Source organism: Phalangium opilio, unplaced genomic scaffold (assembly GCF_054372755.1).
Source record: "Phalangium opilio isolate 3A_F unplaced genomic scaffold, DU_Popi_V2 ptg000070l_1, whole genome shotgun sequence".
Taxonomy (NCBI): Eukaryota; Metazoa; Arthropoda; class Arachnida; order Opiliones; family Phalangiidae; genus Phalangium; species Phalangium opilio.
Window position 1 is genome coordinate 6,155,615 of NW_028324182.1, and position 14,146 is coordinate 6,169,760.

Genomic DNA, 14,146 nt, shown 5'->3' on the forward strand with positions numbered 1-14,146 from the left:
GAGGAGGAAAAAGTTCCGGTTCGTTTTTGGAGGGTATGCGGGAACTTATACGTTTTCTTGGGTTTCTCCATTTCTTATTTCACCAGTAAGATGAATACCCTCAAAAGTACCGACCGAAATATTGTCTATGGGAAAAGACGTTATAAAAACACTCTTAGATCTCAGTACGCCTTCTACAGTATTCAATCAAGGTGAATGGACGAAACGGGGAACCAAAAATGGATCGTCGTTTTATCGAGTAAAGGGCCTTCGAAGTTAAAATGCAATTTTCTCTTATTTCTTGGGTTTAAACGCTTGACGCGTCATTTCTTCGTATTTTTCTTTTACCCACCACTTTCCGCAAATATTTCTCAAGTTAACTCGCTTTTCATGCAAACATAAACTAGATATTCACCGTGTAGAATACCTAGTTTACTGAGTGGGAGGATTCATACCATTTACACAGGGAGGCCATGGCAGGCTTCACGTGTTACATAAGGAGGCCTGATTCACTTGTTAAGTCTAAAGCCAGCCAGGCCTCCTTGTGTAAATGGTATGAATCCTCCTAGTCTGTAAACTATGTATAATCACTTCCTGTAATGGTAATGGGGATGAACTTAAGACGCCCCAATGCGGATGCATCCTTTATGCGAAATAAATTTGTTGCCTAACAATAGCTACAATAAACAACCCTTTATAAACAACGCCTACTCATAACAAATATCCTTCGTACCCACATGGTTAAATAAGAAAATATTGTGATTTCCAATTCAATTCTTACTTATCGCGTTAATCTTACTTATGACAACGCTAGACCAAACCTTCTTTCGAAGAAAAAAAAATTGTTTCTATCATTTAAGAAAATTAAAATAAAAAAACAAAATAATTACTTTCTCTAGTTGCTCGAATGGTAATCATTATTTTTTGGGTAGCTTTTGTACTTTTAAATAAAAGAGCCATTTTGCCGTAAGAAATTTGCATCCTTTTGTATATATTGAGAAGTAAAAGTACCTCGGTTCTTTCTAGCACGTTTTCTTCTCAGATCAGTAATAGTAATTTGGTCACGAGGGCTTAAGATAAAAGCCATTAATTTCCAACAGTTTCCGCTGTTAAAAATCATTAAATAAAAAAGAAAGAAGGCGAAAGAAGAAAATCTCATTAAAATGTTCAAACTTAATTGAACACTGGATGAGCTCCTATACACCCCCCTCCCCTTTTTCGCGATTAAGATACTCAAGGGGAGTGGAGAGGGTAAGACAACCCCTTCAGTCTTTATTCTTTTGCTTTTAATCGGCTGGCTAACTCGAGCGTGTAAGAAATTATTTACTAGGTACTCAACTTGCCCAAAAACCAAGAACCAAGAGGTGAACGAGATAGATCCTGGCCGCATTTTCCCCCCTCCCCAGAAAAATCGCCTGATTCCATGGACCATTTTTATCTTCGCTTTGGGATATTGTCTCCCCGCCTTTGACAAGGTAACTGTATTTATTAAACTATAAAGAGGTTAAAGGCAAGCGCCAAGCAGCGAAAACGAGCTACATTGCGTTGTATGGAATAATACAGAGTGTTCCAAAAAGGGTGTTGGGATCAAAGTACAGTGGATTCTATGCGCAAATTTCGAATCGAAAATGCAAGTTGTATAACATTTCGCCCTAAGGGCCACTAAAACAAGTTTTGATCGGAGTATTTTATAGATGCCTCGTTAACTAAATTCGCATCGTATTTCAGTTTCTAACATAAGTCATCTGTATTTATAAATCTAGGTCATTATTATTACGAAAAATGGTTGAAAGGCATTTAGGCAGACTTGCACGCGTAATTTTCTAACAAATACCGCAATATTTATAATTATTTCGGATGTCTATTGAGGGACGGGTAAGAAAGGCGCTCTTTAAATATTGGGCGCGAACCTTCTTATCTAATCCCGGAAGATAGGAGTCCCGTACGTATACGAAAATGGATCGAACTCCCACGGACGGGTAGCCCCTTGGTGCGAGGCGAGGCGAGGCGAGGCCGAAGTGGGTTGAGATGCGGGGCTATAGCTAGCCTCCCCATTCACGAAAGAAAATGACAACGTGTCTCACTTATGAAGAAAAATTACTTCTTATCACTTGTTTCGGCGCGGCGAAGTTCTAGGAGTCTAAGACTTTCTTGTCCATAGTACCGCGGGAAATATTGTTTATGCCCGAGCAACGATTATTTATTTTGTTAGCAGCACCCAATTTGTTTCGGGCCTTGCCGTATATTTTATCTCTTAGTTCCGAGTTAACCTCGGAAATATAAATAATGTTAGAAGCATTCCTTATAAATGTATTAGGCAAAAAGAAAATACGCTTGATTCCAGCAGTTTTTCTATATAAGCGTGTCGTAAATCAGAATGTTTTTGAGCAACTGGGCCTTTAGGAGATTGCTTAATATTTTAGATGATTTGCAGTTGCAAATATACTTGCTTTTGAATGATTTAAGGCGTATGTACTTCGCGCATAACTCCAGAATAATTGTCGCTTAGGTATTTAAAATATTTATTATTAGAGTACTTCCCATATCAAAAAAAACCGTGACAATGTTGGGTCCCCTTCAAAATGGCGGCATAAATCAGCGGGCAACACTTGATCTCTCTTCGCGTAGTAAGGATTTTCACAGGGAAAGTTCTATTTACATTTTTTATCGGAATTTCCTAATTATTTACCGTTATTTCAAATATAGAAACGCCATAACGCTAATTCATTATTTCTTCGAACACTGAAGAAATAAAAACCCATCCAAAATACTCAACAACATTTAATCCTTGAAAATGCTCAATTACGTACACTTGCATGGTGTCTCAAAATTGACAAAATAATTTCGCTATAATCAGTGACTTCTTCCGTAATCGGATTTCCTTTTCACCCTCCCTTTAAACTTCGTAACATCACTTCATAAGGGATTATATCGCGATTGACGCAAACTAAACGAGGAGGAGGTGGACTTAATCCCGTCATCTGACGGATTTCCAGCGCAGGAAGGCAACGACGGACAGAAAAGGTTAGAAAAACGCGTCTTTCCTCTAGTTATTATCCTCGACTTAAAAGGTAAGTTTGAACAATCTCGACATCGCGTTAAGCCTATAGGTTAAACCTCGTGGTTATAGGCCAAGGTCAAAACGATACGAAAGAGCCGACTATATCCTCATCCGGATTAATTAAACTTTGTAATTAAAACAGGGAGGACGAATTAAGGTGGAGCTCTAATTCCCCTGCAGGTGTGGACGTGGTGACACCGAAATATTTCAAAATCAAAGCGACATCTTCTTTTCAAGTGTTATTATTTTATAAATTTTGAAATTTTGAAATTTAAGGTACCAAACTTCTTCCAAGAATTTATTAAATTATTGATGTTAGCGTTGCGTAGTTCTATAACGGAGTAAGGCGACTCCGGAGCAAGAGGGGGGATTTGGTGGTAACGGGAGGAGGGGGTGATGGGGGGAACCTCTTGAGCCCTAAAAGCATCTCTGTGTTATCTGCGAGCGCGAAATACGGAGCTAAGACACGAAAATTGATCGTTCAGTCCCGTTAGGGAAAAGAAAATGACAAGGTGTCTTACGTTTATAAAGAAAAATGACTTCTTATCACTTGTTGGAGGAGACTTCCTTCGCGTCTCTAAATCTACTTGACGGGCAACGTCTATCGATACACTAACGGCGCGGCTTCTAACTTAAGGTTTTCATCCAACTAATATCCAGGTCTATTCTCAAAACTGAAATTTCATCCCCATAGAGTAAAGATAACTTCGTGTCAACAAATTTCGGTAAGGAAATCACTTCTCCAGATACTTGTGTCAATTTTTTAACACCTCAATGACGTATCTTGCGGTTTTCGACGAGGGGATAACCACTATCTAGGTGTAGAATTTGCACTAAAAACCTTTTAGCATACATATGAAAATTCATTTCATAACTGAAATGAAGTGATTTGTCTCTCGGTTATCATAAATTTATCTCCAACCGAAATGATCATATTTCCAATAATACATAAACATTATCTTTTCCTACGTATTTTCTACGAAAAGGTTTCATAAAAGAGGAAGTGAATGTAAATTTTTAATAAATAAACTTTTCAATAAGAACTCCAGAACAAAATAAAAACAACCTGAATAAAACTATAATATAACATAACGAGATCGCGTGAACGTTTATCAATTTTTAAAAAGAAACAAAACAGAAAACAAGTAGGTGTACAAACAAGTAAAACACCTACAGCGACTCCCTTCATTAACCTAACCTGAGCAGGCAAGCAATAAGTAAGGGGCAGTTCCGCAATTAGATTTTCAGAGGTACTAATTAGTTTCTTTCGTAATTAACAAGCGCGGGAATAATACATAACGAGAGACATTTCATGGTAAATATGATTAAACTGTAAAAGCGAATACGATTAAAGTCCAAACGTAAGGTTTTATCTTGAACCTACGGCTAGTTTCAACTCAATTCGCGTACTCTAGGTGGACAGTTCGAGTGTAATATTTGAACTAAGGTATAGGAGGGAGGTTTTCTCTAGACTAATGACTTTAAAATGCTCTTTGAATTTCATTATACAATCACCCTCTATTAATAGGAGTTTGCTGCGATGCAGTGCCGAAACTCGCTTTGCTATATACACTACAAGCATATACATGCACCGCGAGTCAACCTCTCCCCCCTTATTTGGTCTAAGCCTGGTTCACTCACTATATGGTCAAATTACAGAAGTTAATTAAACCAAATGTGTTTTTTCCCCTATACTCCTAATTATAATCGATTAAAATTATTTTATACCGACTAATAAATATAGTCTTCTTAGTTGATGAATCCACACAAATTTATTTCTCCAATCTTTTCACCACCCCTTTCAAAAAAAAAATAATAATATTTTGATATTCAAATCTTTTTATTATTAAGCTATGCATGGGAATTAGGTCCAAGGCATTTCGAAGCAGTTAAAATAAATTATTCTTTAGAAGTAAAATCGTATAACGATTTTTGCAAATGACACTTGGAGGTGTAATGGAGGGCAAACTTTAAGGTTTTTGAGTTATTCATCAGCGGAAGCAATTCCTTAAACTTAAATTAGAATTGCAAAAGTCTTTGCGTCTTCAAATAGACAAATGACTAACAATTAATATTTGACCATCGTTTGGCTTTGACAATTCATTACCGAGACGTAATTAATTCACAGTTAGACTTCATTGGTATTTTATAACTTAGAAGTAGTCAATTTTAACGTAGAAAAGTTAGTTTTTCAAATAAAAATTTTACCCATTGTTAGATTGGATTTTCCGTATGATGCATTGAGTTATTAATTTTGAAATAAAAAATATTTAAATCGCTATTCAGTTTTACGATAACTTTGCGTTAGCTAATTTTCGTTTGATAATAATAAGGCTCCTTACGCTAACTATTGTAGGAGAGACAGACACATAGAACCAACCATACATAGAGATGCAAGCGCGGCTGTATGGTTGGCTTTCCCGCTATACCTCCTCCATAAACGGGTTAGGTGATCACGGGTTGGCTTTAACCCAGTTTCTTAATGCTTAACCCTTTGACCAACCCCCCCCCCCTGGGTTTGGAATGTTCATTAGGGGCGCAACGTGTTTACACGATTAAACCCGATAAATTATCAAGGAAACATTAAGTCAATTTAAGAGCAAGAGGGGGGGGGCAAAGCGAATCACTTGCCAACCCCCACCTCGCTTTCGCCGCTGTAGCCCCAAATTTAATCTCGAAAACAGGTTGACTTTACTAATCTCGATCATACGCCGATTCGTATAGTAGTTAAGAATCTCTAAAATATGTTACGACGATCTTATTAGCGAGATTAGCCTGGTTTAGCCTATGCCTTATTTAGAGGAGAAGTTATATGGTAGGCCTACGTAGTTTAATGACATTTCGTCGCCTTAATTTATGAGGCTTTTTCGATTCCAATCGGGAGTAGCGTCGACCTGCCTGCTTTTAATATGATTAAAGTAACGGGTTACGTCGGTTAAAGGGAGAGTGAAAAGGAAAATTAAGTAATTTTATTCTCGAATCTTGAACTATAATTGTATGATGTAAATACACTGTGAAACATCAAGGAAATACCAAGAAGCGATACCTAGTTTACTAGGGAGAAGGTATAAGATGCCTAAATATTCGCGCGCCATAGTCCTAGTCCCCCTTTCAAAATACAAGGGGGGGGACGCAAAAGGAGGCCGGAGCTATTTCGCCTTTCCTCAGTCGGAAAATACAAGTGATTTTCGTCATTCGCGTCGCGCTGACGTGAGTTTTCAAGAACCAATGAGATGATGCTGGTTGTAATTTAGAGGCGGGGATTAACTCCGGACCTACTATACGTTTGGACTGGAGATAAAGCTAGAAAAGTGGCGAATTTATATCTTCTCCCTAGTAAACTAGATATCGCTTCTTGCAAATACCTTGGAGTAATTTTAATATTAAAATTATTTTGAGATCTCATAGATAATTTAAAAGTTGCACCTCCGACCAATCACGTAACGCCCTGCCTTCTTGTTAACAAAAGATACGTGGCACGGTCTATATCTCGCGCCATCAATTCCACATCGCGCATAAAAAAAAAGAAAAAACTGCGCAATATTTAAATTTGAAATTTTAAAGTGAGTATCAAAACATTTACGAGCCATTAAAAACTTTAGAAGCCTCAACTCCCTGCATGTAAAACCAATTGAAACGAGCTCATTTTGAAGGCTTTCAACCGAGTGAAATTTAAGTCCGGCTGTTATAGAAAGTGGTTCTAAATTTCAATTAAAAGCGCGATCAAAGTTAGAGTTGGTACTGAAATTCCATAACCTACCCCAACCCCTCCCCCATTAATTCAATATATTTAATATTGAAAAACAATATATATAATATATAGGGCGTATTGAATGGGTGGCAAAGGCGCGAATGACCCGTATTCTGGCGGGAACCCTATCGATTGAAATCTTTCCCGCACTCTCTCATAGTATGTGCGAACATTCTCTCGCTTTGGGCACGATCCCGATAAATAATGTTGTTCGGCTACATAACGATATTATTCATGGTGCGGCGCGAGACCCGGGAAAACTCTATCAATTTTCGCCAGAAACCTACATCCCTTACATTATACATACAAGCCTATATAGCCGCAGAAATACAATAACCGAAGTAAAAATACATCGTATATCAAAAATTCTTACGAATACACACGTTATGGTGGAAAATAATTAACGTTGAAATACTGTTCCTACCCATATAAAGGTTGTCACACGAGAACATTAGTTCATGATGACACGAAAACGTCATAAATTAAAAGTATAACAGAGAAAATGTGGGATACACTAAAGGAGGGTTTGCCGTTCCCCCAGTGTTGCCAAGAGATTGGAGAGACACCAACTTGACAACACTGCAGTGAATTTTAAGCCGAGAGATAGGGGGAAGAATTTTCTGTATCCCCTTCAGTGAAAACTATCTACACACAACTAACCACTGAAGCTTAATTTGAGTTAATATACATTTTTATCAACTCGTTATCACACCAAGAACCCAAATAAGACACGAGAATATATCTGGTTATTGAAGAGGTCGAATCAACCCTTTAAATAATGCGCTTCTGATTGATATGTACCATGCAGGAAGAGGTTACAGAACAGAGAGCCTCTATAAAGGGAGTCGCGTGCACGGAGTTGGGCAAAATGTATACCCGTACCCGCAGTTTCAAAAAAAGGTCAACATGTTGCTCCACGGTTACCATCGAACAACGATCACGTGAGACGTAAGGGGAGTCACGTGCACGGAGTTGAGAAAAATGTATACCCGTACCCCCAGTTTCAAAAAAGGTCAACATGTTATTCCACGGTTATCATCGAACAACGATCACGTGACACGTGTCTTTACCAAAGATATTCGCGCCTGGTTTTTCTTACGCAAGTCCCGTTCCCCTTCCTAGAGTCTCCGTGCGGTAAGAGGATGAAGGCAAGGAAACCAAGCAATATCTATCGTTTTCAGGCTCCTAGCGTGATAGGCCCCTTTTCGGAATTTCAAGGTTCGTTGGAGTAGAAAGTTACTCGAGGCGAGACAAGGTGTACTCTAGATAGGTAAGTATAGCGAACGGGGTGGAAAATAGGGTACCACTTTTCCCCCCCCCCTCTTAACCCCTCGCCAACACCACGACACATTTTCGCTATTAAAATCTTCGATCAATAATTTCAATTTCGCATATACCGAGTTTAATCCGATGGCTACCAACCAACCGACCAAGCAAGCAAGCAAGCTCGAATTCTAATTACTTCCATATAAGATTCCGATTCCAGTAATAAGTTTTACCTTATCTTTCGACCAAAGTGAGCTTTCTCCTTCCGCCTAGCTCCACTATACCAACTCTTCAAAGGCTGAGCTGTCCTGCACTAAACCAAACCCACCTTATTGGAAGTTACCGAATCCCCAAAGTGAAACTACAGATAAGGTTTCACCCTTTAAAGTATATTTTCAAATGGCAAGCTAAGATTTGCGAAGCCCAAAGTTGTTGATACTTAATAAATGTATACGTTCACGCTTAATATAAATTTTAGCACCAGAGAAAGAGTTCAGAAAAACGGAGTATAGATCATGTGATAATGACGAAGGAAAAATTTGTGGGTACTTGGATTTCTAAAAGATAAGTTGTTACTTTCGTTCATTGGCTGAAACTTCGGATTATGTGTTCATTGGAATAAAATGGCATCTAATCTTGTAACAGGCTATATTAAGCCAAGAAGTGATATCTAGTTTCTTAGGGAGAAGGTATAAGATGCCTAAGTATTCGCGCGCCAAGTCCCAGTCCCCCTTTCAAAATACAAGGGGCGGACGTAAAAGGAGACCGGGCTATTTCGCCTCTCAGTCAAAAATACGTAATTTTAGTCATTCGCGTCGCGCTGACGTGAGTTTTCAAGAACCAATGAGATGCTGGTTGTAATTTAGAGGCGGGGATTAACTCCGGACCCACGTTTGGACTGGAGATAAAGCTGGAAATGTGGCGAATTTATACCTTCTCGGTAATAAACTAGATATCACTTCTTGATTAAGCTAACTGATATTTTTCATCAAGTGTTGCAATACGTCGTCTCTTTCGAGGAAAATATTCAGCGTTTGAAAAAATTAAAATTGTCCACACTATGGTTTATGAACTCTCGTGGTAACTCTGAAGCTCTTCCAACCGCTAAATATTTCCTTAGACGTTATATAAAGGTATATATTTAGCCAAACGTATCCGTTTTTCTCTATAAAATGCTATATTATTGAAACTAATGATCTATAGACTCTACAATAGCTTATATTTAGCCTAAGGTATTCGAGAGGCTATAGGTATTATCTTGGTTACGAGAGCAAAATCCCTCGGATTTTGGGAATATGTTTGCGAGAATGACCTACAAGCTCTATATATTCCAATTCGATCTTGGTTTGGGCTTAACGAAGGCCATTATAAATTTCCAATAGGAATTCGGAGAATTGTTTCGGCTTATAGTTTCAAGATACCAATGATCAGCGCGAGATTCGATTGGATATTAAATCAACGCGAGAAAATCAAAACTTTCATCCAAAATGTATACGCGCTATTTTTTCGTGTTCCATTTTTCGGTCATTTCTTAAACTCATTAGTGTAACCATAATGTTGAAAAAAAAATTTATTACAGTGTAGTAATAAAGTTATATCAGGGGGTCCAGCAATGACCATACGTTAAAATTTCCCAGCCAAAATAATTTAAATGGCGAATACATTAATAAAGACTGCTTATCTCATAATCTCCAAATTTCTAATATGATAATTTAGGTAATAAAAGCCATTAACATAAGTGGGGCCCTATAATAAATATTTCCAGGATAGCTTTTAGCTTTGTGGAAAGACAAGAGAAGGGGAAGAAGGATAGGAGCACTTTACGATATCCCAAACACTAAACCCCGCCGTGGCTCTGACGTCAGCGTTTAATTATTAAAAGCCGGGGCCATCCAGGTCAGGACGTGGACGTGGACGTGGACGTGGCTCCCGTTTTTAAAAGATTTAGCTACCGAGCTCTCATCAATTCATTTGCATAATCCAGCGATCGATAATATCTCCGTTGGGGGGCGCCAAAACACCCACCCCCTATCTTTGGCTCTACCAAGAATGTATTTAATACTTCCTAGAGCCAGCTAGTCACAAAGGATTTATAAAACAAAGAAATGTATTCCAGGTTCTGTCTGTCGCTGGTTCCTTAATTAATTTATAATGCTATAAAGATTTGTTGTAATGTAAGGAAATGTAATAAGATTTCTATCAAGTTTTAGTTTCATCTTTCTGACCAATTTTCCTTGACTGCTTATTTTCTTACGCGAAAAAATACACCCATTCGACGTAACTAAGATGGAAAGACACGGGGATAAAACTCTGCCTTCCATCTCTCTTTTCGGCGCATGCGCTGTAGTCGTTTTGAGTCAAGAGAGGGTGCAGAGACGGCCATGTATCAACCCCCCTTGTATTGCCTACCCCCTATTAATACATCGAAAATGTCTATTGGGTTAAAACAGAAAATCCGGTATTTGGACTTAAAGTGGCTTCAAAGTTACCAGCCCACCAAATTTGGTTGAAGTTATATCTAACGTCTTTGGAAAAACCAAGGTAGGCCGACTTTTGAGAAAGGTCTATTCAATATTCTTGTTAAAACTGAATAAATTTGTATATTCCAAAATTAATAAAGGTATAGACAGAGGACTCTATTACTAGATCTACTCCTTGTATTACGAGGATGGGAGGCAAAACTCGTTAAAATTTTCAGGGGGAAAGTATAGGGGGTATTATCCCTCAAAGTGGTTTAGCCCCGTAAATCAGTCGCGTGTAATATATGAAATTTCAGAAACATATTAAGAGATTTCCAAAACTGAAAAGTCATTACCAGTACACCAGCACCACCACCAAAACTCGGGGAAATCAAGAGAAGGGAACATCCCCTAACGCTCTTTTAATCGAATTTATCGACCAGATTATAATATTTTTTGGATAACGCATTATGTATAAGGTCGGGTATTCGTGTTGACTAAAGAGAGAGAGTTTATATGTATAGTTAGGAAAGTAAAGAACGTAATAGCATAACCATTCCGAAGATACTTAGGATATTGCAGGACTTCAATATTAGTAACGTGTTAAAAATAAGCTCGACGATTTGAGTGGTAAATCGAGTCGAAAATGTTCTCTAACATGACGTTCAATTTATGCCAGACTTATCATAAAACACCCTGTATACCAAAAAGTGATATCTAGTTTATTAGGGAGAAGGTATAAGACGCCTAAGTATTCGCGCGCCATAATCCCAGTCCCCCTTTCAAAATACAAGGGGGACGTTAAAGGAGGTCGGGCTATTTCGCTACACTCTCCTCAGTCGGAAAATACGTAATTTTCTGGTCATTCGCGTCGCGCTGACGTGAGTGTTCAAGAACCAATGAGATGCTGGTTGTAATTTAGAGGCGGCGGGGATTAACTCCGGACCTACTATACTTTTGGACTGGAGATAAAGCTGGAAATGTGGCGAATTTATACCTTCTCCCTAATAAACTAGATATCACTTCTTGCTGTTAACTTAAATGAAGCTGGAATAAATTTCAGGTCTCTAGGATAAAACTTTCAGGCATTTTTACGTTTGTTATGCTACTTAAAACTTCGAGGAGCTTGTTGCTCCTTTCAAACTCATTACAAGCCATTAACGATAAATGATAATGTTTATAGCTCCACGAGAGGTGTGCTTCATATTTTTTTTTTGCCAAGGATTTCCACTTAATTTATGTACCAATATATATATATGATCTCTGCAACTACCTGATAATTTTCTTCGATGTTGTACGTCTAGCGCTTTACTTAACCGAATTATAATTAAGAAGGACTCATTTCCGATATCAAAGGTTAAAAGTGTTATTGATCTGATTTAAAGGACGTATTTTGGTTGGTCCCAAAAGTTCACGCGATAAGGTGCAATGACCGATGACGCTTAATCAAAACCCAAGCTTCGCCACCCCCCCCCCCCCCAAAATGGGGAAAAAACCCAAAATTTTAAATTTGATGTATTCTATTCACCGATAAATATTCGCCATGTTAAAGGCATATACTATAGCCACGCTAATTTGAAACAATATCTACTAATTAAGTATATAGGGAAAATCATGAGACTTACCCGTAGATTGAAGAGCTGATTGGTACCAAGAGATTAAACTCAGATGACTTTCCGTCAATTGATGGACTAGTTTAAGTTCCAGACGAGATGGTAGACGTTCTTTGGATTAACCTCATTATGGAACATTGGAAAATCGAGCGAATATCGTAATCGCGCTGTTGGGGTTTCGAGAATTTAACATTTAGAAAATTGTCATTAAATCTAAGCAAGTTTAAATATTATTCGTGGATAGAAGTCAGACGAATTTTAGTAAAGATCAAGAATAGTTGTTAATGCCAAGACGTTAGAAAAGTTGGAAAAATTCCGAAGTATGACGAGACAATAGAGTAGAGATTTAGTCAAAGTTTTCTTAGAAAATCATAAATTACCTAATAATTAAGCCAAAGTTTCAAATAAAAAGTGCGGTTTACCATCTAAAACAAAATAAATAAATAAAGTAAATAAAAATTGGAAAATAAAGTGTTTTACAAGAAAATTTAATTAAAAACTCAATCAAGAGCTTAAGATTAAATAAAGTAAAACCTTGTTCAAAGCTACCAAAAATAAAGATTAGGCAAAATGAAATTTTAAACTCTAAAAATGTTCGATATAGCCAATTTGAAAATTAAAATTAAAATGCCTTTAGTAAGAAGAGAAATTTTACAGAGATTTCTGAGCTTTCAATCTATTTCCGGAGTCCATGCACGATTTAATCGAAACGAGGTAAAATATTTTTCCATTATCTTTAAAAGCGCGAAAAATCCGGGAATCGGAGACTACTAGCTAGGTTGGACATTTGCTAAGTCTACTACTACTACGTCCAGTACGTGCATGGAATCAAGTTTGAAAAACAAAATCACAAATTCTCAAACGAGATTTCTGTATTTTACTGTACAGTAGTAGTGTTTGGTAGAAGTGAGCGACCCCTCGTTGAGAGAAAGGTTCGAAAAGGTTTCAAAGAGAGTTGAGATTTTTCCCGGAAAGAAATGGTAAAAAAGCCTAAAGTTACTTATTTAAATTTACTTTCGCGAAACAGAGAAGAGCATTCCCTTTTTTCGTTAATTGGAAAATGCACCCTCTCTTCAAATTATTTTACAAAAACCAAATAAGAGTTAGGGAAAAACGGGAAATAGTGATTGAGATTCTCAGAGAGCTTTCTTTCAAAAGGGAAAGGGAAAATTGAATGTAAAACTAAAAAGCCTATTATCAGCCTTTACTCCTGAACCATACACATTTTAATCGATTATTTTACACCCCAACTTGCTTTGTTTTCTATAATGTTTGAAAGCAAGTTGAAAGAGTTTCGTGCGGTTTCGTATGAAATAGATTTAAAGAAGAATGATCAAGAGACTAGTTTCTTAGTTTTCATGGAAATAAGAATATTTTTTAAACTAGTCCAAGATTGGGACCAGTGACCCCTAGTGTCCGAAATAGTGAACAACTGCTTTCCGCATTGGTCCCCTTAGTTTACCTATGGATTTGCAATTAACAAAACTGGTACCAAAAACCAGTAACCCCAAATTTTTGAATTAAAAACTAGTCTAAGCAATTAATAAACTGGTTTTGTTGCAGAGGAAGTGTGTTAGGCCTATGTCCCACACTGGACTGTGAAACTTTGTGATTAGAGGTTATTGAATTGAAATTGCTTCGAACTGGTAATGAAGAGTGTTTCAAAAGTAGTTGGTAAACCAGTTTTGAACCAATTCCCGTCAACCGTGTAATTTTAAACATGGTGTATGTGTTTTTGCAAAAACGGATTTATGGGATAAGAACGTCGGATCGTAGCTTTAGCCTCTAGTACCATCCTCGCGGCATACTTTATTGAGAAACTTCGTCTGCTTATATTTTGACTCCACCCACAAATTCGATCTCTAGAAGTAGCTATATACAGAATTTGTGGGTGGAGTCAAAATATAAGCAGACGAAGTTTCTCAATAAAGTATGCGAGGATGGGGAGTGAATTCGCTAACTCCGACGTTCTTATCCCATAAATCCGTTTTTGGTTTTTGCGATAATAATTTCGTTT